The following is a 25,174-nucleotide window of genomic DNA, read 5'->3' as shown; positions in this document are numbered from 1 at the left end:
TTTCTGTAGTGTTCCGAGGCTTGCATATACAGTGAGGGAAAAAAGTATTTGATCCCCTGCTGATTTTGTACGTTTTCCCACTGACAAAGAAATGATCAGTCTATAATTTTAATGGTAGGTTTATTCGAACAGTGAGAGACAGAATAACAAAAAAATCCAGAAAAAGGCATGTCAAAAATGTTATAAAATTATTTGCATTTTAATGAGGGAAATAAGTATTTGACTCCTCTGCAAAACATGATTTAGTACTTGGTGGCAAAACCCTTGTTGGCAATCACAGAGGTCAGACATTTCTTGTAGTTGGCCACCAGGTTTGTCCCACTTCTCTTTGCAGATCTTCTCCAAGTCATTAAGGTTTCGAGGCTGACGTTTAGCAACTCAGCTGCCTCCACACATTTTCTATGGGATTAAGGTCTGGAGACTGGCTAGGCCACTCCAGGACCTTAATGTGCTTCTTCTTGAGCCACTCCTTTGTTGCCTTGGCCGTGTATTTTGGGTCATTGTCATGCTGGAATACCCATCCACGACCCATTTTCAATGCCATGGCTGAGGGAAAGAGGTTCTCACCCAAGATTTGACGGTACATGGCCCCGTCCATCGTCCCTTTGATGCGGTAAAGTTGTCCTGTCCCCTTAGCAGAAAAACACCCCCAAAGCATAATGTTTCCACCTCCATGTTTGACGGTGGGGATGGTGTTCTTGGGGTCATAGGCAGCATTCCTCCTCCTCCAAACACGGCGAGTTGAGTTGATGCCAAAGAGCTCCATTTTGGTCTCATCTGACCACAACACTTTCACCCAGTTGTCCTCTGAATCATTCAGATGTTCATTGGCAAACTTCAGACGGCATGTATATGTGCTTTCTTGAGCAGGGGGACCTTGCGGGCGCTGCAGGATTTCAGTCCTTCACGGCGTAGTGTTACCAATTGTTTTCTTGGTGACTATGGTCCCAGCTGCCTTGAGATCATTGACAAGATCCTCCCGTGTAGTTCTGGGCTGATTCCTCACCGTTCTCATGATCATTGCAACTCCACGAGGTGAGCTCTTGCATGGAGCCCCAGGCCGAGGGAGATTGACAGTTCTTTTGTGTTTCTTCCATTTGCGAATAATCGCACCAACTGTTGTCACCTTCTCACCAAGCTGCTTGGCGATGGTCTTGAAGCCCATTCCAGCCTTGTGTAGGTCTACAATCTTGTCCCTGACATCCTTGGAGAGCTCTTTGGTCTTGGCCATGGTGGAGAGTTTGGAACCTGATTGATTGATTGCTTCTGTGGACAGGTGTCTTTTATACAGGTAACAAACTGAGATTAGGAGAACTCCCTTTAAGAGTGTGCTCCTAATCTCAGGTCGTTATCTGTATAAAAGACCTGGGAGCCAGAAATCTTTCTGAATGAGATCGGGTCAAATACTTATTTCCCTCATTAAAATGCAAATCAATTTATAACATTTTTGACAGGCGTTTTTATGGATTTTTTTGTTGTTATTCTGTCTCTCACTGTTCAAATAAACCTACCATTAAAATTATTGACTGATCATTTCTTTGTCAGTGGGCAAACGTACAAAATTAGCAGGGGATCAAATACTTTTTTCCCTCATTGTAGTGTTTGATGAAACGGACTGGGCACGAGATTTGCTCGCTCCTCCTCCGCATTCTGGAAAGGAGGGGGGCAGTAGGCCACCAGTTCAATGGCTTGATTGATGTGAAGGGGTGATAAACCCCTTAGACAAAAATACTGGATTGGGCCATAAGGTCACACCTAGGTCGTCTGCCTTCCATTGTAGGCATACCGGGCTCATAGAGACCGTGTGGAGCTCACTCACACATTTCGCTGATGAAATAGCTAAGAGGAAAGCCATTTTCAGGGAGAACCATTTTATGTCCGGCTCCTCCGATAATAACAGGATCGCAGCCAATCAGTAGAGGGTCGGGCTCTTCAGAAGCCACACCCGTAGCTGAAGTTTCTCTTTGCTGGGATGCCATATCCTGCATTCCAACTGTGAAAACAGGTCCTGTCTGTGAGGCAGCTACCATGGCACTCTCTCCAGAAGACTGAGGAGGGTTGGAGAAAACAGGGTCTCGCTGGCCATCTGGGGGCTACAAGCAGCAGCCTATGTTGAGCCCAAGAGACCCTGTGCAGCATTGCTAAGATCGGGGGTTCAGAGGGAAAGCATACAGAAGGCCCTGGCCATGTGTGGGCTAAGGCGTCCATGCCCAGGGGGCTCTTGGACTTTTCCAGAGAGAACCAGAGGGAGCAGTAGGATGTTTTTGCTGAGGCAAACAGGTCCACGTGCTGTTCCAAACCTCTGCCATATCATCTTCACTACCTGTGGGTGAAGTCTCCATTCCCCCTGGGGCGGTTTCTGTCATAACAAAAAGTCTGCCACCTCGTTCACCTTGCCTGGGAGATGAATGGCTCGTAGGAAGGCCAGATGTGGTAGGGCCCATATCAAGAGTTGTTGGGCCACATGTAGGGACCATACAGACCTCATTCCCACTTGATGGTTGATGTGGAACACTGTTGATGTACAGTGCCTTGCAAAAGTATTCATCCCGCTTGGCGTTTTTCCTATTTTGTTGCATTACAAGCTGTAATTTAAATGGATTTTTATTTGGATTTCATGTAATGGACATACACAAAATAGTCCAAATTGGTGAAGTGAAATGAAAAAAATTACTTGTTTGAAAAAATAAAAAAATTAAAAGTGGTGCTTGCATATGATTTCACCCCTTTGCTATGAAGCCCCTAAATAAGATCTGGTGCAACCAATTACCTTCAGAAGTCACATAATTAGTTAGATTGCACACAGGTGGACTTTATTTAAGAGTCACATGATCTGTGACATGATCTCAGTATGTATACACCTGTTCTGAAAGGCCCCAGAGTCTGCAACACCACTTAGTAAGGGGTACCACCAAGCAGGCAGCACCAAGCAAGACCAAGGAGCTCTACAAACAGATCAGGGACAAAGTTGTGGACAAGTACAGATCAGGGTTGGGTTATAAAAAAATATCTGAAACTTTGAACATCCCACGGAGAACCATTAAATCCATTATTAAAAAAGTTAAAGAAAATGGCACCACAACAAACCTGCTAAGAGAGGGCCGCCCACCAAAACTCACAGACAAGGCAAGGAGGGCATTAATCAGAGAGGCAACAAAGAGACCAAAGATAACCCTGAAGGAGCTGCAAAGCTCCACGATGGAGATTGGAGTATCTGTCCATAGGACCACTTTAAACCGTACACTCCACAGAGCTGGGGTTTATGGAAGAGTGGCCAGAAAAAAGCCATCGCTTAAAGAAAGAAATAAGCAAACATGTTTGGTGTTCGCCAAAAGGCATGTGGGAGGCTCCCCAAACATATGGAAGAGGGTACGCTGGTCAGATGAGACAAAAATGTAGCTTTTTGGCCATCAAGCAAAACGCTATGTCTGGTGCAAACCCAACACCTCTCATCACCACGAGAACTTCATCCCCACAGTGAAGCATAGTGGTGGCAGCATCATGCTTTGGGGATGTTTTTCATCGTCAGGGACTGGTAAACTGGTCAGAATTGAAGGAATGATGGATGGCACTAAATACAGGGAAATTATTGAGGAAAACCTGTTTCAGTCTTCCAGAGATTTGAGACTGGGACGGAGGTTCATCTTCCAGCATGACAATGACCCTAAGCATACTGCTAAAGCAACACTCAAGCGGTTTAAGGGGAAACATTTAAATGTCTTTGAATGGCCTAGTCAAAGCCCAGACCTCAAACCAATTGAGCATCGGTGGTATGACTTATAGATTGCTGTACACAAGCAGAACCCAACCAACTTGAAGGAGCTGGAGCAGTTTTGCCTTGAAGAATGGGCAAAAATTCCAGTGGCTAGATGTTCCAAGCTTATAGAGACATACCCCAAGAGACTTGCAGCTGTAATTGCTGCAAAAGTTGACTCTACAAAGTATTGACTTTGGGGGGTGAATAGTTATGCACGCAGAAGTTTTCAGTTTTTTTGTCTTATTTTTTGTTTGTTTCACAATAAAAAATATTTTGCATCTTCAAAGTGGTAGGCATGTTGTGTAAATAAAATGATACAACCCCCCCAAAAAAATCTGTTTTAATTCCAGGTTGTAAGGCAACAAAATAGGAAAAATGCAAAGGGGGGTGAATACTTTCGCAAGCCACTGTATTGTCTGATTGTATCAGGACATGCTTGTGATAGAGAACCGTCAGAGTGTGAGTCAGAGCTAGGTAAACTGTCTGAAGTTCTAGCACGTAGATATGCTCTTTCCTCCAGCGGGGGCACCACTCTCCCCATACAGACCTGTGTTGCCACACTGCTCCCCAGCCTGTTAGCAAAGCGTCGGTCGTCACTACCTCCCGCCTTGACGGAATTGATTTGAGAGGGACACTTGTAGTCAGGTAGGCTCTCTTCCTCCACGGCCGTAGAGTGGAGTAGCATGCCCTTGTCACCAGTATGTTGGTGTTTCTGTTCCGCTTGGGGTCCAAGTGGAGGTCGTTGAACCATCTTTGTAGTGGACTTAAAGACAGCTGGCCTAACGGTGTCACCACAGAGGCCTCCGCGAGCATGCCCATCTGTTGTTGGAACGTTCGTACCTTCACCAATGCAATCAATTGAAATTGTTGCAGAAGAAGAAGAATAGTGTCCACGAGCAGAGGTGTTATACATGCCCTGATAGTGCAGGAGTTCAGAGCCATGCCAATAATGTGGTTCAGAGTCAGCGCTGTGCCCTCGGTCGCACACTCGCGAGATGGGGCGCAGATGAGCCAGTTGTTGAGGTAAGGAAGGATCTTGATCCCTTGTAGGTGGAGGGAGCTCAAGGCTGTGCTCAGGCATCTTGTGAAGACGCGAGGAGCCAGGGAGAGACCGAAGGGTAATACCGGAAACGGGTATGCCTGGCCCTGGAAAGCGAACCGCAGAAAATGTCGGTGTTCTGGTAACACCGGAATGTGATAGTAAGTCAAGGGACGTGAAGCATTTCCCCGCGGCTAAGGTCTGGAGAATGTCGACTGTCCGCAACATGTGGAAGGGGAGAACTTTTTGGAAAACATTGAACCATTTTAAATCCAGACCTGGACAGAAGCCTCCATCTTTCTTCGGAACCAGGAAATAGGTTGAGTAAAAGCCATCTTGCTGTTCTGGTGCTTTTACTATTGTGATCGCGCCCTTCCCCAGGAATGATGTAATCTCCTGGTTGAGGGTGCAAGCTTTCAGGGGTTCTGTGTCTCAAGTCATTCTGATCCCTGAGAATGGTGGGGGTCGGCGTCGGAAATGCAGCCTGTACCCCTGTGAGAGGGTCATCACCACCCATGGGTCTGAGGAGTGGGATACCCAGTAGGTCAGGTGCTGCTGGGTATATCGGCCTATGACCGAGCCCCGCCATTCAGTTTCTGCCTCCACGCCTGTTTGTGGGGTTGGGGGGGGCACTGACAATGACCACAGCCCCGGCCCCTTGGGGGTTGGGGGGTGGCTGCATCGCCGTCTGGGGCTGGCGAGCACCTGTGTTAGGCTGGTGGTAGGACCAAGGGTGTGTGTACGGCTGGGCCAAGTGAGAACGGCGAGGTCTACGTGCGTCACGCCTCCCTCTGCCACGACTGTGATGCCTGGTTTCTGGCCTGTGGGTTCCACAGTGGTGTAGCCTAAGTCATCTGTTTTCTGCGTTCGATGGCCCGCTCAGCCGCAGGGCTGAAAAGCAGTCCGGGGAACACTGGGAGCTTTCTCAGTGTGCGTCTGGAGTCATTGGACATTGAGGCTTAGGCGAGCCAGACCTGGCGACGAGTCACAACAAGGGTGGACATTAGTCTGCCTAGCTCTCTGGTCATGAATGCAAACGCTTGAAGAGATGTGTCATCTAGGTTGCAGAGGTCCAGGTCTGCGTGCTCTGGCTGGAGCATCCTGTTCTGTGCTAGCATGAGCACTGAGAAGGAGTTCCCAATGTGGGCCATACGGACCGCTGTGTTGTAGGCACGTGACAGTAGCTCCTCTGTGGCCCTGCACTGAGGTCTTGGGCAGCGGGCGTCATCTTTCAAGGCTTCATCTGCGGAGAGCATTAGCTCTGCTATGCATTCATCCACCTCAAGCATATGGTCCAGCCCATGTTGTTTTGCATCGCATATGGCAAGATAGCGTCCTACTGTCCTTGCCGTGTTGGGCAAGTGCCCGCGGGTCACCCAGCATCTCTGAAGCTCTGTAAGAAAAGCCGGTGAAGGTGGCACACTGAACGGTGTAGCTGCCGGGGCCTTCTTAAAGAACAGGTTAGCGGCAGGGGCTGTGGCTTGAGGGTCATCAAGCTCTAGCCTAGCTAAGGCCGCACGCAGGACCGCGCATAGTGAGGCAGAGCTTCCTTCTGAATCTGTGTGATCAGAGCCTCGGAATGACTCCTCTGTCCCATCTTTAGCTTTGAGACTTAATGGCTCCACAACACTGGATGCCCGAGTGGACAGCAGGTCATCATCCCGGCTATCTGAGTCCTCTGTTGCGTCCCCCATGCTGGAGGGTGTGGTAGAGGGCCCCGGCTCAGGAGGCTTGAAGGAATGCAAAAGCGTTTGTAGCTGCTCTATCTCAGAGGATATGGAATCTACCTTCCAAGTGAGGCTCTTATTTTTTAAACTTTTTTTACCGGGGACGGGGACGGGGGGGTTCGGCATCAGTGTTTTATGTGCTTTCCTTCTTTTGGTGGCCCTGGGTGGGACCTTGCGAACAACGACGGACGCTGGTAAATTATCTGCGAAAACCAGGCACTCAACTCTGGCTAGCCGCGCTTGCCTCACCTTCGCAGGAAGGACGGCACAGTTAATGCAGGGGTCAGAAAGGGCCTCACGCAGGTGGACAACGCCTAACCATCTTCAAGTTGTAGTTCAGCTCCACAGGAGGATCAGCCATGCATGCCCAGCATCATGGTGATGCAGTGTTCTCTCAGCTCAGAATGTGAAGAAAATAAATTATAAATATGAAATATTTCTCATGCAAACTCATCAAACTAAGTAATATAATAGTGACCGAAGACTATATACAACAGCTACAATAATCTGGCGGAAGCTGTACAGTCGTGGCCAAAAGTTTTGAGAATGACACAAATATTAATTTTCAAAGTCTGCTGCCTCAGTTTGTATGATGGGAATTTGCATATACTCCAGAATGTTATGAAGAGTGATCAGATGAATTGCAAAGTCCCTCTTTGCCATGCAAATGAACTGAATCCCCAAAAACATTACCACTGCATTTCAGCCCTGCAACAAAAGGACCAGCTGAAATCATGTCAGTGATTCTCTCGTTAACACAGGTGTGAGTGTTGACGAGGACAAGGCTGAAGATCACTCTGTCATGCTGACTGAGTTCGAATAACAGACTGAAAGCTTCAAAAGGAGGGTGGTGCTTGGAATCATTGTTTTTCGACTGTCAAACATGGTTACCTGCAAGGAAACACGTGCCGTCATCATTGCTTTGCACTAAAAAGGGCTTCACAGGCAAGGATATTGCTGCCAGTAAGATTGCAGAAAGTCCAGCAAGTGCCATGACTGTCTCCTAAAGTTGATTCAGCTGCGGGATTGGGGCACCACCAGTACAGAGATTGCTCAGGAATGGCAACAGGCAGGTGTGAGTGCATCTGCACGCATAGTGAGGCGAAGACTTTTGGAGGATGGCCTGGTGTCAAGAATGGCAGCAAAGAAGCCACTTCTCTCCAGGAAAAACATCAGGGACAGACTGATATTCTGCAAAAGGTACAGGGATTGGACAGCTGAGGACTGGGGTAAAGTCATTTTCTCTGATGAATCCCCTTTCCGATTGTTAAGGGCATCCTGAAAAAAGCTTGTCCGGAGAAGACAAGGTCAGCGCTACCATCAGTCCTGTGTCATGCCAACAGTAAAGCATCCTGAGACCATTCATGTGTGGGGTTGCTTCTCAGCCAAGGTGGTGGGCTCACTCACAATTTTGCCTAAGAACACAGCCATAAATAAAGAATGGTACCAACACATCCTCCGAGAGCAACTTCTCCCAACCATCCAGGAACAGTTTGGTGACGCACAATGCCTTTTCCAGCATGATGGAGCACCTTGCCATAAGGAAAAAGTGATAACTAAGTGGCTCGGGGAACAAAACATCGATATTTTGGGTCCATGGCAAGGAAACTCCCCAGACCTTAATTCCATTGAGAACTTGTGGTCAATCCTCAAGAGGCGGGTGGACAAACAAAAACACACAAATTCTGACAAACTCCAAGCATTGATTATGCAAGAATGGGCTGCCGTCATTCAGGATGTGGCCCAGAAGTTAATTGACAGCATGCCAGTGCGGATTGCAGAGGTCTTAACAAAGAAGGGTCAACACTGCAAATATTGACTCTTTTCATCAACTTCATGTAATTGTCAATAAAAGACTTTGACACTTAAGAAATGTTTGTAATTATACTTCAGTATTCCATAGTAACATCTGACAAAAATATCTAAAGACACTGAAGCAGCAAACTTTGTGAAAATGTATATTTGTGTCATTCTCAGAACTTGTGGCCACGACTGTACAGCAGCCGTAAAAATAATTTTGAGTGAGCCTAGCTATGACCACAGGGCTGGAGCAGGAGAGGTAACATATTTAAATGTAGGCTTATTTATGCGAAACACACACAAATGGCCGTCATTTGATAAGCCAAGTTGACAACACACAGTGGCAGCTATGTGAAGTTGGTAAGCTAGCTGACGACACACAGTGGCAGCTAGGTTGAGTTAGTAAACTGGCTAGCTAGCTAGCTTGCAGCATGCTAGTAATACCAGGGGAGAGGGATGCCTACGGGAGGAAATCTGAATCTCACGTCATATAGCTGGCTAAGCTAACAATCTTCCTAGATGTGGTTATTTAGGGAAGTGACCTGTTCGAGTTTTAAATAGTCGACGGACGACTAGTGCCCGGTGGCCTCAATAACGAGCACAGCAGTGGAGGATATCTTGACAAGGTTAGCATCGGAGTACTGTGGCCAACACACACACTAGCTAGACAAGGAAGCCCGATATCCTCCAATAAAAGAGAGCTGTCACACAGGCTTGGGGGGCGAATTTCGTGCTCTGACCCGGAGTTCACAGGCTGTTGGTGACAGACTGACAGTACACACAACTCACACAGAGTTTAGCTTACCCTCCCGGGACCTGGGAAGATGCAATCTGAAAAACGGGAGCAGCGGAGCAGTCAACTTGTGCGATGCGGCTAAGCTAACTTTGCGAGAAGAAATAAGAAACGTCACCGGCATGACTTTGTTGTTATTATTACTTGACCTGCGCTGAGCGCGAGGAATATAATCCATACTTTCAACCGTACTGACGGTCTGAAAGGTATGAAGTAGAACCCGTTTATAATAGCAATAAGTCACCTCGGGGTTTGTGGTATATGGCCAATATACCATGGCTAAGGACTGTATCCAGGCACTCTGCGTTGCGTCGTGCTTAAGAACAGCCCTTAGCCTTGGTATATTTGCCATATACCACACCCCCCGTGCCTTATTGCTTAAATAACTCACGACTAAGGGATGTTTTGACCCAGTCATTCATTCTAATAATTCTATTCATTAGACGTTGCTAAGCTAAACAAATCATTGGAATTTTGATAGCTAGCAGAGATTCAATGATGAAGAGAGACAAGAACTTCAATAAATAATGATTTAATAAAAGCCTACATAAGCAACAACTATTAGGGTTGGCAAGTCTGAACTAATGAAGCTAGTTGGTGATGTTAATAGTGATGTTTCCGTTGATGGCACAAGAGTGGAAGAACTGTCCATGGTCCTAGCGCTGGTTGGTGACAGCCAGTGCTTGCCTCTTCTTTGGCTGAGCATGGGACGCCCCACTTACATCATCGCCTGCTAAAATGGCATTCCAGCACTTTCTGTTCTCCATGGTGCAGCCAATAACTATTGAGTGAGCTCTCACACCGATGACCATTCACAGCCATTATTTCCCTTGCCTCCAGGTCCGCATCAGATAACTTTTGCATTCTGAAGTAGCTACCCAAGCAGGCTGGATGTTAGTTATTTTGTCATGTTTTGACCCAGTCGTTAATTCTAATCATTCAACGTTGCTGTACTAAACAAATCATTGGCATGTAACTAGCTAGCAGAGATTCAATGATGATGAGAGACAAGAACTTCACTAAATAATGATTTAGCTAATAAATATCCAATAAGTGTGCGCTGGTTAATGAATGAATGAATGAATGTTTATGGTTTCCGTGGTCAATTATTAGTTTCACATTTATTCTTGGAACAGAAGAGATCGCATTTGTAAAATGATACATTGTTGCACCGGTCGTGGGCAGACAGGTAAGTTTATACAACCCCAAACTTTTGCAAACCAAAATATATTATGAATTGTATACCTGGGCTGCAGGACAGTGGACAGGACAGTGGACAGGACAGTGGAATTATGACATTAACACGGCATGATATTTTGCAGGAGCATTGTCCCACAACTCCCGTATACTGTATCAACCAATTAGCATCCAGAATCCAAACAACCCATTTTTATGGTCCCGTGTGGCTCAGTTGGTAGAGCATGGTGTTTGCAACGCCAGGGTTGTGGATTCAATTCCCACGGGGGACCAGTATGAAAAGAAGAAAAAAAAGTATGAAATGTATGCATTCACTACTGTAAGTCGCTCTGGATAAGAGCGTCTGCTAAATGACTAAAATGTAATGTAAATGCAAATGAGACAATATACACATGGCTAGTACATTCATAAAGTGCCATTGTTTACGTCATTACCTAGCAACACACTACTACCTTTACAGATCCACTGTCTCATCTGCCAAGCCATGCAATTTATAAACTTGTCCACTGTAAAAAGCATCTAGACATTATGTCCAAATTCGATCTCCACTGCGTCCCATAATAATGAATGTGTTAGGAATCGGGGCATGACAGACGGGCAGCTTTTCTCAGCCAGTCAAAATCATGTATCTGCATAACTTTTATGGATACAAAGAATTTTCTATAGAAAAACTGATAAAACAAAACAAAATGCAGCTAGTTTGCTGTCTTTCCAGATTCAGTGGGTGTGTGGTAGCTGTGTAGTTGGCTATCTAGCAAGGGGGAAGAGCCTCCATAGCAACCATTTTTGCTTGCCATAGCAACCTGTAAAGTTCTGGAACTATCAACCAGCGCTTGGGTCGTTTTGCTTTACATGGCAGCCAATACGAATAGAACTAATGACCAGAAAGCGCCTGCAATTGCACTTGACAACCAGTGTTAGTGAATGTAGCATCACATTTTGTAGAAAAATGTATGGTTTGGGAAAGAATCTTGCTTTTTAATGCTGATAACCTGTTGTATAAAAGCAATAATATATGCGAGGCCATGTGTTATGACATGTTTATCATGGCTGTGGTGGTCTACGGCTAAACCACTAGGCTTCGCCTCGTGGCTGTCACTGCCATGATACAATTGTCATAACACATGACCTCTCATCTATTACTGCTTAAATAAAATTATACAGCTCAGACTCCATCTCATTAAACCTATTCCAACAGCAATGAAAAAGAACTGAAAGCCTTTAGTCAGATAACACTTGGATATTTTTATGACCAAATCGTTATTTCAAACATAAAAAATACCTTATTAAACATACTCCTTGTTGCTTGGTTTGTACAGACCATTTTTGGTTTACATTTTTGAAAACATTCTATTCCATACAATCCAACGGCTCGAGAACTTTCATGATACCTGCAGAAACAGTTTGGTCTGCCAACATTCTTCAGAGCCATGAACATGTGATGCTTTGTTGAATGATCAACTAAACCCATATCATTTTTTTGGCTCCTCCTTTTCTTAATGTTTGGTGAGCAAGTACTAGGAAAGAAAAGCTAACAACCGTTTCAAGTATGCAATTAAAGCATATTGCTGTTATCTGTTATTTTGAGACTGGAGAAAATCCTTTCTTCCTCAGCTTTGGAAGATACGCAGGACCTGTAGACTATTTATCACCTTTTCATATAATATGCTAACCCTCCACTCCTCAGTACAACATCATTTAGTTAACAATATAATCAGATTGAAGATTAAACTCACACAGAATAAAATAAAATCCTCAGATTGATCATACTGTTTTCTCAATTACTCTTCAATACCAATAATGAAGCATTACAATAAATACTAAGTAGAAAGCGAAATATTAAGCATTATTTGCATCCTACCTCCACTCTTCCTCACAGGGTAAGGGAAACTGAGTCAGGGAGAGAGATAGAGACGGAGGTATCCCAGGTTCTAACCCAGTCTCTCCAAGCCTCTTAAAGGCTAACACTGAGACAGCACAACGCCCAATCCTGACGTACAGATCCTGCTGATGACAGCCATGTGGGACAGCCCACCACTACAGTACCTAATCCACCTGGATAATTGGCTAGGGCTTACCACCACCTCCCACTGACCACCCTACCCGACCCAGACACGCACACAGCTACACACACACTACCGCTGTAGAATACAGTATAATATAATATATATGATATAATATAATAACTGCAGTATAATCTCGTTTTAGATCACACATCTCTGTGGTTATAGCTCAAAGGGTGAATTGTAAACAACGGTAACTACTGTAAATGCAAACTCATTATTCACTAGAGCAGCAAATGAATGTGAATGTTGTGTGTGAATAGGAGAATGAAATAGCCTAGTCTGACCGCCAGCCACACAGCCATTGTTTGTGTGGGGTCGTTTCAGGACCAGTATATAGGGAAACGTTATCCTAACAGTGAACTGAATAGCACTTCAGCTCTTCTGAAGTGAATTATAACAGTGTTGTGTGTGTTTGTGTGGTGTTTCTCTCTCTCTCCCTCGCTAAAATACACACACAAACAAATACACCCTTTACCACATCACCTTTAAGATATACCCTCAGGTTTTGCCTGATTTTCCCTGAGTGCCACTTTACAGGTTAAATCATCTGCTGCTGCCTTCAGGATCCTCAAAACTAGCAATTATTTGCCAGAACCTCTGCGCTCAGTCCACAAAGGTAATATCAAAAACCTGATTGTCACAGCTTTGAGGATGTTTATGACATCAGGGTTTTTGGCTACATGCCATATACAGTAGTAGTAATATTGTCCTCATAATTCTGCATGAAATGATAGCACTGGTGGTCTGTTACTGCTGTTAAAACAACAGAGAAAGACGAGTACTATCTGGCTTCAGCAACAATGGTCATGATGATTGCAGATATAAGAGTATGCGGTGGTGAGCCAGACCAGAACATTTGATTAAATCCTAATTAAATCGTATTGAGCAGTTGATTGATGGCCAAGTGGAGATATCCCCATTTCCCTCAGATAGCTTGAGAGAGAGAGAGTAAGACTCTAGATTAGACTATGGGAACGAGTCTGGAGCTGGAAGGACGCACTTGAGCCAGGGTACAATGTTCACAATGAGCCATGGGGTGATGTCCGTTATTTAGTTGTTTGCGTATCCCAGTGCAACGGATATATGAAGAAAAACAAGGCCTAAACACAAGATTTGGCAAACCTTCTAGTGTTTTACAGACCTGTTCCATTTATATTAGGATCTTCGAGTCTTTTCATTTCTATATCAAAGTGAGATCAAAATGAGGGAGCTCAGATGAATAAGCAAAGGGGCTACCGGTCCTCATTCTTATGAATAGCAGCTCATTCTTATGAATAGCAGCAGTGTTTGCTTTGGAGTGAGGAGGGTTTCCTCCTCTTTGGTAAACAGTTTCCTTTGATGTGTTGTTGGAGGCGCTCACATGGCTATTGCATGCAGAGCCAAGAGGTAGAACCAGAGCCATATATTTAGATTTGGGACAACTTTTACAATTGTTTATATTGTTCTTATTCTAGACATTCAGTTCCATAGCATTGTTTAAATATCCCCCATGTAATTTTAATGGGGAGTTAACATGGCTGCCATAGAATGTTGTAGTGCCATGCAAATGCATCATAATTCAGAAACCTCAAAGGCCCAATTCTTTAAGGGTGCGTTCGTCAATTTACCCTGGATAGTCAAGAGTGCATTCTGGGCTGTTCCTAAATTCAGAGTGTTGTCAGTTTGTAAATTCAGAGTGCACACTGGACGCTCTGGCCGAGAAGTAGAGTTGATCCGAGCAATCTGACCTCACAACAGCAATCATGCACCCAAGCTAACTGGCTAACGTTGGCTAGCTTGATAGCTACTTTTAGTCACAAATGAGAGAACACCTCACTCGGACCATTTCACTCGCCCTAGCAGAGCTGGTTATACTGTTTTCATGTTATCTTAAGGTTTAATTACAGTTTTTTGTTTGTAAATTCATCAATTATTCTTCGCTCTGATACTCTCAAACCAGAGTGCTCTGAATGTGGGAGTAGATTGCCAGAGTGAATTTACAAACACACCCTAAATATGTGGCTCTGTGTAGAACCACTGTCTCACATAAAATAGCAGGGTAAGGAAGCCACCCTACTCATTCTCACCTGTTGTTCCTGGAAGGGAAGCACTTTCAATACTAATGCTTCATTCAACCTCCTTTCCTCAACTACAACATAGAGGATGGAATATGGATGTAACACACTTATTATCAGGTTTAAGTTCGGTAATAAGGTACTGTAACTTGACGCTGTCAAACATAATTTTTAGGGAAAATATTCAACTAAACATATTTGAAAATGAATAATTTGGGGAAGTACTGTATGTTTCTGTATCTGTCTTGTGACAGATTGGTCCAGAGCACACACACGATTTGGTTTTGCCTGCTGCGATCAGACAATGTATGGTCTGACTGCAACGTCATAGATGTCCGAAAGAAAAACTCAAATTTAACCAATCACTACAAAACGAACCAGGGAACAGCCCACTAACATTGTTGTCTTTCAGCCCCCGTTGGCTCAATGTTCCTGGGAGGTTCAGGCAACAGCAAACATACTATTTCCATTAGAACAATCTCCGATACTGATCTAACCATTGTGTCTAGTCTACAAAGTACACTATTAAAATCCTGAGATTCCTTCATCTCTGTTTGGCCCCAGGGTAGTATTGTTCTCCATACTGTTTATCTTTATACAGTTACAGTACATCCATACTGTATGCCCTCAAAAAAATAATATGAAATTTTATGAGGTGGTCGACACCCATTGCACGTGCTGTGTAGGCTAATACCACCCAAGTTGAGCACTTACAGTAAATTGTGGGGCAGCAGCTAGCCTAGTGGTTAGAACGTTGGGCCAGTTACCAAAAGGTTGCTAGATCGAATCCCTGAGCTAACAAGGTAAAAACATATGTTGTTCTGCCCCTGAACAAGGCAGTTAACCCACTGTTCCTAGGTCGTCATTGTAAATAAGAATTTGTTCTTAACTGACTTGCCAAGTTAAATAAAAAATAAAAGTTCTGACTCTCATCACAAACATTACACTAATACACTGGCTTGGTACACTGGCTCACCCCCTTTGCATTTTTCCTATTTTGTTGCCTTACAACCTGGAATTAAAATTGATTTTTGGGGGGTTTGTTTCATTTGATTTACACAATACAACACTTTGAAGATGTAAAATATTTGTTTTATTGTGAAACAAACTAGAAATAAGACAAAAAAACAGAAAACTTGAGCATGCATATGTCACGTCCTGACCATGGTAAGATGATATTTTCTATGGTAGAGTAGGTCAGGGCGTGACAGGGGGTGTTTTGTTCTATGTTTTCTATATCTATGTTTAGTTCTAGTTTTTTTTCTATGTTGGAGTTTTTTGGGTTGATCTCCAATTGGAGGCAGCTGGTCCTCGTTGTCTCTAATTGGAGATCATATTTAAGTAGGGTTTTTCTTCCTGGGTTTTGTGGGTTATTATATTTTGAGTAGTGTTTGTTTCTCTCTGCGTCACAGTTTGTTGTTTTGTCAATTCAGTTATTTATGTATTGCAAAGTTTAACGGATTAAATAAAATGTGGAACTACAACCATGCTGCACTTTGGTCTGCTCCTTTCGACAGCCATGACAGAATAACCCACCATCAAAGGACCAAGCAGCGTGCCCAGGAGCAACAGAAATGGACCTGGGAGGAAATTCTGGACGGGGAAGGACCCTGGAGTCAGGCTGGGGAGTATCGCCGGCCAAAGGAGGAAATTGAGCCAGCGAAGGCGGAGCGGCGTTATTATGAGGCGCTGTACCAACCACGAGGCAAGTGCGAGACAGCCCCAACATTTTTTGTTGGGGGGGGGGGGGGGGGCACACGGGGAGCTTGACAGAGTCAGGTTGGAGACCTGAGCCAACTCCCCGTGCTTACTGTGGGGGGCGAGTGATCGAGCAAGCACCATGTTGTCGTGTCTTTGGCTATGCCGGATTAAGTGATATGACATGCTAACCTATAAAATCCTTTCTCTGTAATTAATATTACCTGATTAAGCTAATCATGTAAATGTAATTAACTAGAAAGTCGGGGCACCACGGAAGAACGTTTATAGAGCCGTTATCTTCCGAATAAACTCTTAAAAATACTTAGTAATATTTTACATCGATAGCCGTCATCTTAATCATCTTATTTTATTTTCAGTCTCATAATGAAAGTTGTAAATTCTTGGCTATCTTCACGAACCCTGGCTAACAAGTTGAATCAGCAATACAAAATTGGGTTTAATTATTTATTTACTAAATACCTAAACTAATCACACAGAATTACAAATACACCGAATACAAATGATGTCATACATGATGGCTGGTTACACAAAGGAAAGGGGGTTGGGCTTGAATGAAAGAGCGGGAAGATTTAGGAACAAAGAAACAGCAGCTATGCTATCGTAAATACAGTATCTTATGCATTCTAAATTACCGCCCATTTGCAAAAGGAAAATGCAATAAATATTTACTCTGAGCTGCGCTTCGGTAGATTGGTCGTAGATGCTGGCCGGGTCGGCCAACAGATCTTCCTGTCCTCGGAAGAATGTCTCTGGTGGTAAATTGGATACGTGGTGGTATCTTCGTCTGTTTGTTAGACTGGATCTGTCGTCCGTCCTTTCCTAGCCCCCGTCTACAGCGGCCGCTGCTAACTCAATGGCTAGGAAGTATCACTTCTGTAGTGATTAAGCTCAAAGTTCATACCATTCGCCACCAAAGCTCACGCCGAGGTTGGCTTAGTTCTGTACTTGACATGTGTGTCCTTCTAACGTAGAGGCTGCAGACCTCACGTACTGGAACCTGTGGTTATCTTTTCGTCAAAGGCTTATATAGTGGAGAGGGGGAAGGATGTGTTTCATCGTTTATAACCCCTGTCTCTTCACAGGGGTGGGCCACTGATCAAGCAGGGCACTTTCCTTATGAAAACCCAATTCTCTCATTTGGAAGCTAAAATTACATTTAAACTCCTAACAAACAATTTCAATATCAAACATTTCAATTGCATAACAATTCCATGTGACTCTGATAACTAGAGGGTGTATACTTTCCCAGGTACAGTTTATGTCGTCCTGTCATCAGTCATAATGTCTCAGATGACAACCGAACTGACATCCATACTCATTACGTTCCAAAGCATATTTCCAACTGGTTTTATTACCAAAATATGGTTCCTTTCCCCATTTGTTTGATGTTCCCAAACTCTCTATATTTAACAGGACAGCAGTCCTTCAGGACAGCAGTCCTTCAGTAGGGTCAGAAAGAGAGGGGAAGGGAGAAAGGTATTTATGAGGGGGTCATAAACCTTACCTACAGGCCAACGTCATGACAATGTTATGCGGGGATGCGCACTGTGTCGCCAGTGCGCAGCTACAGCCCGGTGCGCTCGGTGCAAGCTCCCCACAGTTGCCGTGCTAGAGTTGGCATTCAGCCAGGAAGGAGTGTGCCTGCTCAGCGTTCCTGGTCTCCGGTGCGTCTTTTCGGTCCAGGTTATCCTGCGCCAGGTTATCCTGCGCCAGCTCTACGCACGGTACCCCCAGTTCGCCAATACAAACCTGTGCGACCTGTCACAATGCCTCGCGCTTGCCATGCAACGGGGGTTATCCAGCCAGGACAGGTTGTGCTAGCCATAAGCTCCAGACCTCCAGTGTGCCTCCACAGCCCAGTACGTCCTGTGCCTCCTCCCGCACTCGCGCTGAGGTGCGTGTTACCAGTCTGGCGCCACCTATGCCAGTCCCACGCATCAGACCTCCAGTGCGCATCCCCAGTCCAGAGCCTCCAGCGACGCTCCCCAGTCCGGAGCCTCCAGCGACGCTCCCCAGTCCGGAGCCTCCTGAGATGGCCTGCAGCCCGGAGTCTTCAGTCCCGTCCTGACCATAGTAAGATATTTTCTATGGTAGAGTAGGTCAAGGCGTGACGGGGGTGTTTTGTTCTCTGTTTTCTATATCTATGTTTAGTTCTAGTTTTCTATTTCTATGTTGTTTTTGGGGTTGATCTCCAATTGGAGGCAGCTGGTCCTCGTTGTCTCTAATTGGAGATCATATTTAAGTAGTGGTTTTTCTTCCTGGGTTTGTGGGTTATTATATTTTGAGAAGTGTTTGTTTCTCTCTGTGTCACGGTTTGTTGTTTTGTCAATTCAGTTATTTAGGTATTGCAAAGTTTCACGGATGAAATAAAATGTGGAACTACAACCACGCTGCACTTTGGTCTGCTCCTTTTGACAGCCATGACAGCATAACTGTTCACCCCCCCCAAAGTCAATACTTTGTAGAGCCACCTTTTGCAGCAATTACAGCTGCAAGTCTCTTGGGGTATGTCTCTATAAGCTTGGCACATCTAGCCAACCTGCTCCAGCTCCTTCAAGTTGGATGGGTTCCGCTTGTGTACATCTTTAGGTCATACCACAGATTCTCAATTGGATTGAGGTCAGGGCTTTGACTAGGCCATTCCAAGACATTTAAATGTTTCCCCTTAAACCACTCAGTGTTGCTTTAGCAGTATGCTTAGGGTCATTGTCCTGCTGGAAGTTGAACCTCTGTCCTAGTCTCAAATCTCTGGAAGACTGAAACAGGTTTCCCTCAATAATTTCCCTCTATTGAGCGCCATCCATCATTCCTTCATTTCTGACCAGTTTCCCAGTTCCTGCCGATGGAAAAACATCCCCACAGCATGATGCTGACACCACCATGCTTCACTGTAGGGAAGGTTTTTTCGGGGTGATGAGAGGTGTTAGGTTTGCACCAGACATAGCTTTTTCCTTGATGGCCAAAAAGCTACATTTTAGTCTCATCTGACCAGAGTACCTTCTTCCGTATGTTTGGGGAGTCTCCCACATGCCTTTGGGCGAACACCAAACATGTTTGCTTATTTTTTTCTGGCCACTCTTCTGTAAAGCCCAGCTCTGTGGAGTGTATGGCTTAAAGTGGTCCTATGGACAGATACTCCAATCTCCGCTGTGGAGCTTTGCAGCTCCTTCAGGGTTATCTTTGGTCACTTTGTTGCCTCTCTGATTAATGCCCTCCTTGCCTGGTCCGTGAGTTTTAGTGGGCGGCCCTCTCTTGGCAGGTTTGTTGTGGTGCCATATTCTTTCCCTTTTTTAATAATAGATTTAATGGTGGGATGTTCAAAGTTTCAGATCTTTTTTTATAACCCAACCCTGATCTGTACTACTCCACAACTTTGTCCCTGACCTGTTTGGAGAGCTCCTTGGTCTTCATTGTGCCGCTGGCTTGGTGCTGCCCCTTGCTTAGTGGTGTTGCAGACTCTGGGGCCTTTCAGAACAGGTGTGTATATATACTGAGATCATGTGACAGATCATGTGACACTTAGATTGCACACAGGTGGACTTTATTTAACTAATTATGTGACTTCTGAAGGTAATTAGTTGCTCCAGATCTTATTTAGGGGCTTCGCAAAGGGGGTGAATACATATGCACGCACCAGTTTTCCGTTTTTATTTATTTATTTATTTTTTGAAACAAGTTATTTTTTTCACTTCACTTCACCAATTTGGACTATTTTGTGTCCATTACATGAAATCCAAATAAAAATCCATTTAAATTACAGGTTGTAATGAAACAAAATAGGAAAAACGCCAAGGGGGGAATACTTTTGCAAGGCACTGTAACTGTGTGCATCACATGACTCTGATCATGATGTGCACTGAAGTCTTACATCATGTATTCAATCCATTACAGCCAATATGTTTACATACTGTAGGAGTACCAGTATGACCTCATAGATGAGCAGCATTGTTCTGACTAGTGCCTGATGATGAATTATGAGGTGATCAGTGCACATTATGGACATCATGATCAGAGTCAGGTGATGCACACAGTCACCCCAAAAGCACTAGCAAGACAGAGGGATACACTCCATACATAGCAGCCACAAGAAAACTACAACTTACATCATACAGTAGACAGAGCTGCAAACAAGAACTGACAGACAGAAAGGCCATGGCACAGCAGGTATAGAACTGCCAGACAGACGGCTGGACAGACAGCCGGGCCCTCAGTGAGTAGGCGTCAGCAGGTTGTCCCTTAGGCCAGCAGAGATCTTGACTGGGGCTGAGGCTAGGCAGTATGACATTGCCAGAAAGCCAGGCCCTGAACTCAGCATGGAGACACAGTGTCTGTCTGTCCGTCCCTCTCCAACATCCAAGCCGTAACGCATCCCATACAGCTACACGCGCTCATTCTAAACAATACGCCACACTATAGGTCCCAGTTCTCCATCTTTAACTGACTATCTGTCACACACTCCCACTGTACCTACGCACTGTCTATGCATCAGTCCCCTGTGTGCATGTTAGTGGCTAGTTTTCCCTCTGGGTGCTTGAAGCGTAAGGCAGGGCCAACCTGAAACACATGGGGCGGACAGGACTCATCCGTTTATGATCCTGGTTATGGCAGCAGTTTTCTGTTATCATTGTCCAGATGCCGTTATCATGGGACATTACCTGCCAATTTAACAGGTAGCTACTAAGCTTCTCTTCATGATGCTTCTGCAGGCTATGCATGATAAGGCTACATGAAATATCAACATGACCAGTGAAGAATTTGAAATATTACGATTTAGTTTTTCACAAGGTGGGAAATAGGTCCTACATTTCCAAATATGTAGTCCATCTCCTTAGCTACAATTTATACAAATGTACTCTGGTTACGCACGTTACATTGTACCCTACCAAATGCAACAGTGACAGCAGCTGTAGTGACACTGGGTCCAGGGTGCCCTTTGGAATCCTACTCACAGTAAGTTGATGTTATTACACTTTACTGCTCTATTATGGAATGCATATACAATACAACTGTGTGCCATAAAACTAGATGCCTTTCATATTTGTGCTTGATACAGGTACCTCAACCACAGTTGATTCAGCCAAGTGTATTCAGAGATTTCCTTTTAGAATTTTGGAAAATGTAAGTAAGACCTATTCAAAAACTGTTTACTGTACATACCAAGTCAGAGTAACTGATCTTCAGTTTTACTTTCCTTTTCCTTTAGATTATTTACCTCCTAAAGATGTGCTGACTGTCTTTTCGTTTCCCTTCTGTTTATATGTATTCCATACAGCAGATGAGACCAGTTCTGTCAGGTGATCCGCTGGGTACATCCACTAGTACAGTATCTAACATACTGTATCCACTGAGCTAAAATGCATTTTAAATCCCGAAAGCTTCCCTCCCAAAGTTTTCCCCTAACAGCAGCAGTAGCAGCAGTTTTAACAGCCTGTATCTCCCTACACAGCAGTTGAGCAGCACATTGCTGTCTCTTGATATCAAACCTATGACCTGCCCAGTCTCCCTTGGGATTGGCACGTTCAGTGTTTTGGATGAGGCCTTTCCATCCTAGTTGAAAGAAATGTGAACTTTGAAACCTCTTGGCTGATCTTGAAGCCTAATCAGCACTTCCTGGTACTGCCTCAGAACAACAGGTGAGTCAGATGTGTAACTGGGCTGTGGGGAGACTCCAGGAACAGATATCCCCAACTGTATTTAATATCAATAGCTTTCTTAATGGACGGTTTCCATTGACACCCATAATATGCCAACCAGTGTGTGATATCCTCCTGTACAGAAAGGTATGTGTGGAAAAATCCCCCAGCCTTCCAGCTCATTGCAGTAACAGTACACCCCACAGGCCACAGCTCACTCTATTGGAGCTAATGAGACTGGACAAGGCAGGCACTGACCCAATAATGGCTTTCCACTTGCTGCTCACTGGGCTAACATCACCCTGCGGCCAATTCTTTATTCAATTTCTTGCAAAAAATAAATCCCATATTAAATAACAGAAGAATACCTTAAATGTACCTTATGCAAAACCATATCAGAGACCCAGTGTTAATTTTTTTATCTCCTGTATGGGTTAATATTGGGTCAAATGACCTATGATTCATTACAGTGGAGGCTGCTGAGGGGAAGACACCTCATAATAATGGAGTGAATGGAATGGCATCAAACCATGTTTGACTTATTTGATACCATTCATATATTCCACTCCAGCCATTACCACAAGCCTGTCCTCCCCAATTGAGGTTCCACCTATTCTCATGTGATTCATTAATTCTTTTCAGCTAAATAATTTAATGTATTAAATTAATAGTTTAGTTCCAAAACGACATAAAAACTCTTTGAAGCTTCTATACTGCAATAGTCTACACACCATATAAATATAATGGATTTTACACAGCATACTACAATTTCACTTCCCAGGGTGCAATGCTCCACCCAGGGCTGTTGGTTGGCTAGTGGTTACTGATAGCAAGCCTAGACAAATACCAAGTAGTCTAAATATAGTGAATTTCACATGACTTTAGGGTTGTGTAATTTAAAATAAAAAATAAAAATCATTTTTAGCAGGCTCTTAGACTTACAGGAGCAATTAGGTTTAAGTGCCTTGCTTAAGGCCACATCGACATATTTTTCACCTAGTCGGCTCGGGGATTTGAACCTGCGACCTATTAGTGGCCCAAAGCTCTTAACCGCTAGGCTACCTGCTGCCCTCATACTATAATGCTCACATGAATGTCATACTGAATATACAGTATGATCATGTCATTGTCAATCAAAAATAATTATAATTTTATTGAATAACGACAATGATACAGTACACTGCACTGCTTTGTAATACCCTTTGCATAGTTGTTTCGGTGGACTGGCCCCTCATCATCTGCTCTGTAATCAAAGTATTCCCATAGTTCGCTTCTGGAGCCAGTTTTGTCAACAAGCTGCAGGCATGGAGGTATGATGTTTTTCATTTTCTCTCTCCTCTCACTTGCTTCTCAAAAGTGGCTTGCATGACAAAAGTCAGCTGCATGACCAAGCCAAAGTAGCCTGGCTAGCTACTGCCACCTTGAAAAGATTCAGACAAATTACTAGACACTCGATCCTCTCAATCGGTATATGACATGAGACACATTTGACCGAAAGTAACACAAATTCTAGTACCAAAATGTTTTTCATGTTCTAGTATCAAAAAAGTACTGAAGTTTTGGTATACCGTGAAACACTAGTAGGAGAGGGGACGGCTTTTTTTACTCTCTCCTCCCCTGGCTGCACCCCAGCAATATTTGTCTTTGGCGGCTGAGAGTCATAAATGGGGACACACCAATGCATCCTTCCTCAGATGTTATATAGTTTATCATATGCATATGCAAATCTACATTTGTGAGTTGGGTGCATACATATGTGATGAATTAAATCAAAGCCAATCAAAGCCAGAAATGCTGTATACTGAGAGGCTTTAAAGGAGGATTGGTCCCTATCCCTCTGACTGTGTGTAGTTTGAGTGATGTAATGTGCTGCCTCAGGCCTATAGGGGTGGGGTGATTTTGATGGGGATAGGTATGAGTTTGTTGAGTGGAGGAAAATTATGTACATTTACTGTACAGATCACTGTGTAAAGGTCCAATTCCATCCAAAAATAACACGCATACCCACACACACACACACACACACACACACACACACACACACACACACACACACACACACACACACACACACACACACACAATTAACCTCCTGCCCTACTTTTCCAGGCAGGCTCGCTATCTCCTGTTGATGTGTCGGATCGCAGGTGAAACCAACTGGAAGAAATGACCTCCAGTCAGCCAATCAGACATCTCCAAGCCAGACTTACCCTTAAATTAGCTTTCTGAGGGGTGAGGAGAGGCCACCATGTCGATGATGCTAATTAATTACCCGTGTCTGCTGACCCTGATGCTCACTGCCTGCCGAGGTTGAGCTTGCCTCAACTACAGAGATGAAAAGAAAGACTGAAAAAATAAACACAGCGCTACAAATGAACCAGACCTCACAGTGAAGCTACGGAACACTCAGAGCAGGATATAGGTCAGCCAGTTCAACGACATGGAGAGTGAAGGGCAGTGGGAAACAGTGAGGGCCTTCTACGCCCTCAGAGAATGCCTAAGGATTTTTTTTTACTTCCGCCTTCTTGAAGGCCTCGACACGTCACTCCTGAGAGTGCATGCAGTAGCCTAGCTTTCCCACGGTTTAGCTAGCTTTTGTTGTAGTGTGCGGTGCCTACAGACACAAGTGTTATTGAGAAGGATGTTTTTGCTAATTTGTTAACATCGCCCTGAGTTGAGTGCCACGGTGGTGCGCATCGTACAATGTTTAATTCCCTTCATCTGAACATCAGTGTCAGCAACAATCAATCATGTCAGTTCATTACACACAGCATAACACCTACAATTAAATACCTGAGAATACATTTATTTGGGAATATATTACATAGAACAGACATGCTTTGGTATTAGGCTGTATTTAACTCTGCATTGTTGGAAACGGACCAGTAGGTAAGCATTTCAGTGTTAGTCTACACCTGTGGTTTACAATCCATGTGACAAATAACATTTGATTAGATTCATTATAGTGCTAACAAGTCTCACATCAGCTCAGTAATGTAAAATTAATCTAACATGTGAGTCGGTTTGACAGTTGTCTTTCAATGTCAAGCTATTTAAAGTTATTTCAATTATTTTCTTCATGCAAATAAAGACAGGGAAGAGTGGTATCTATCTACAGTACACTAGGCATTGCAATAGCTTGTATCTTCCCTATAGTATTTGACAAAGCATTGCAGATAACAGTAAAGCTTTAAAAGGGGATACAGTATGTTTAAAAATAACATAATGAGCAAATTCTTGTCTGACAACCAAACTAGCCACTATCCAGTGTTGGGGAGTAGTGAACTACATGTACAGTTGAAGTCGGAAGTTTACATACACCTTAGCCAAATACATTTCAACTCCGTTTTTCACAATTCCTGACATTTAATCCTAGTAAAAATGTC

General features: G+C 44.1%; 1 protein-coding gene across 6 annotated transcripts in view; it reads right to left on the bottom strand.

The window, feature by feature from the left end:
* The window catches only part of LOC106572122 (solute carrier organic anion transporter family member 4A1), a 50,755-nt gene that overhangs the window by 18,879 nt on the left and 6,702 nt on the right, over window positions 1-25,174 (bottom strand). For 2 of the 6 annotated variants that reach the window (XM_014145980.3, XM_014145978.3), the window contains exon 1: window positions 12,175-12,314. The exons of 2 other annotated variants lie outside the window; for them this stretch is intronic. The gene's annotated coding sequence lies outside the window, so the exon portion shown is untranslated. Of the gene's footprint in view, window positions 1-12,174; window positions 12,315-21,367; window positions 21,636-25,174 lie in introns of those variants that run through there. 2 more of the 6 variants (XM_045696060.2, XM_045696061.2) reach the window with 2 other exon arrangements.

Source organism: Salmo salar, chromosome 15 (assembly GCF_965601325.2).
Source record: "Salmo salar chromosome 15, fSalSal1, whole genome shotgun sequence".
Classification (NCBI taxonomy): Eukaryota; Metazoa; Chordata; class Actinopteri; order Salmoniformes; family Salmonidae; genus Salmo; species Salmo salar.
This window is presented reverse-complemented; position numbering and strand designations above follow the sequence as displayed.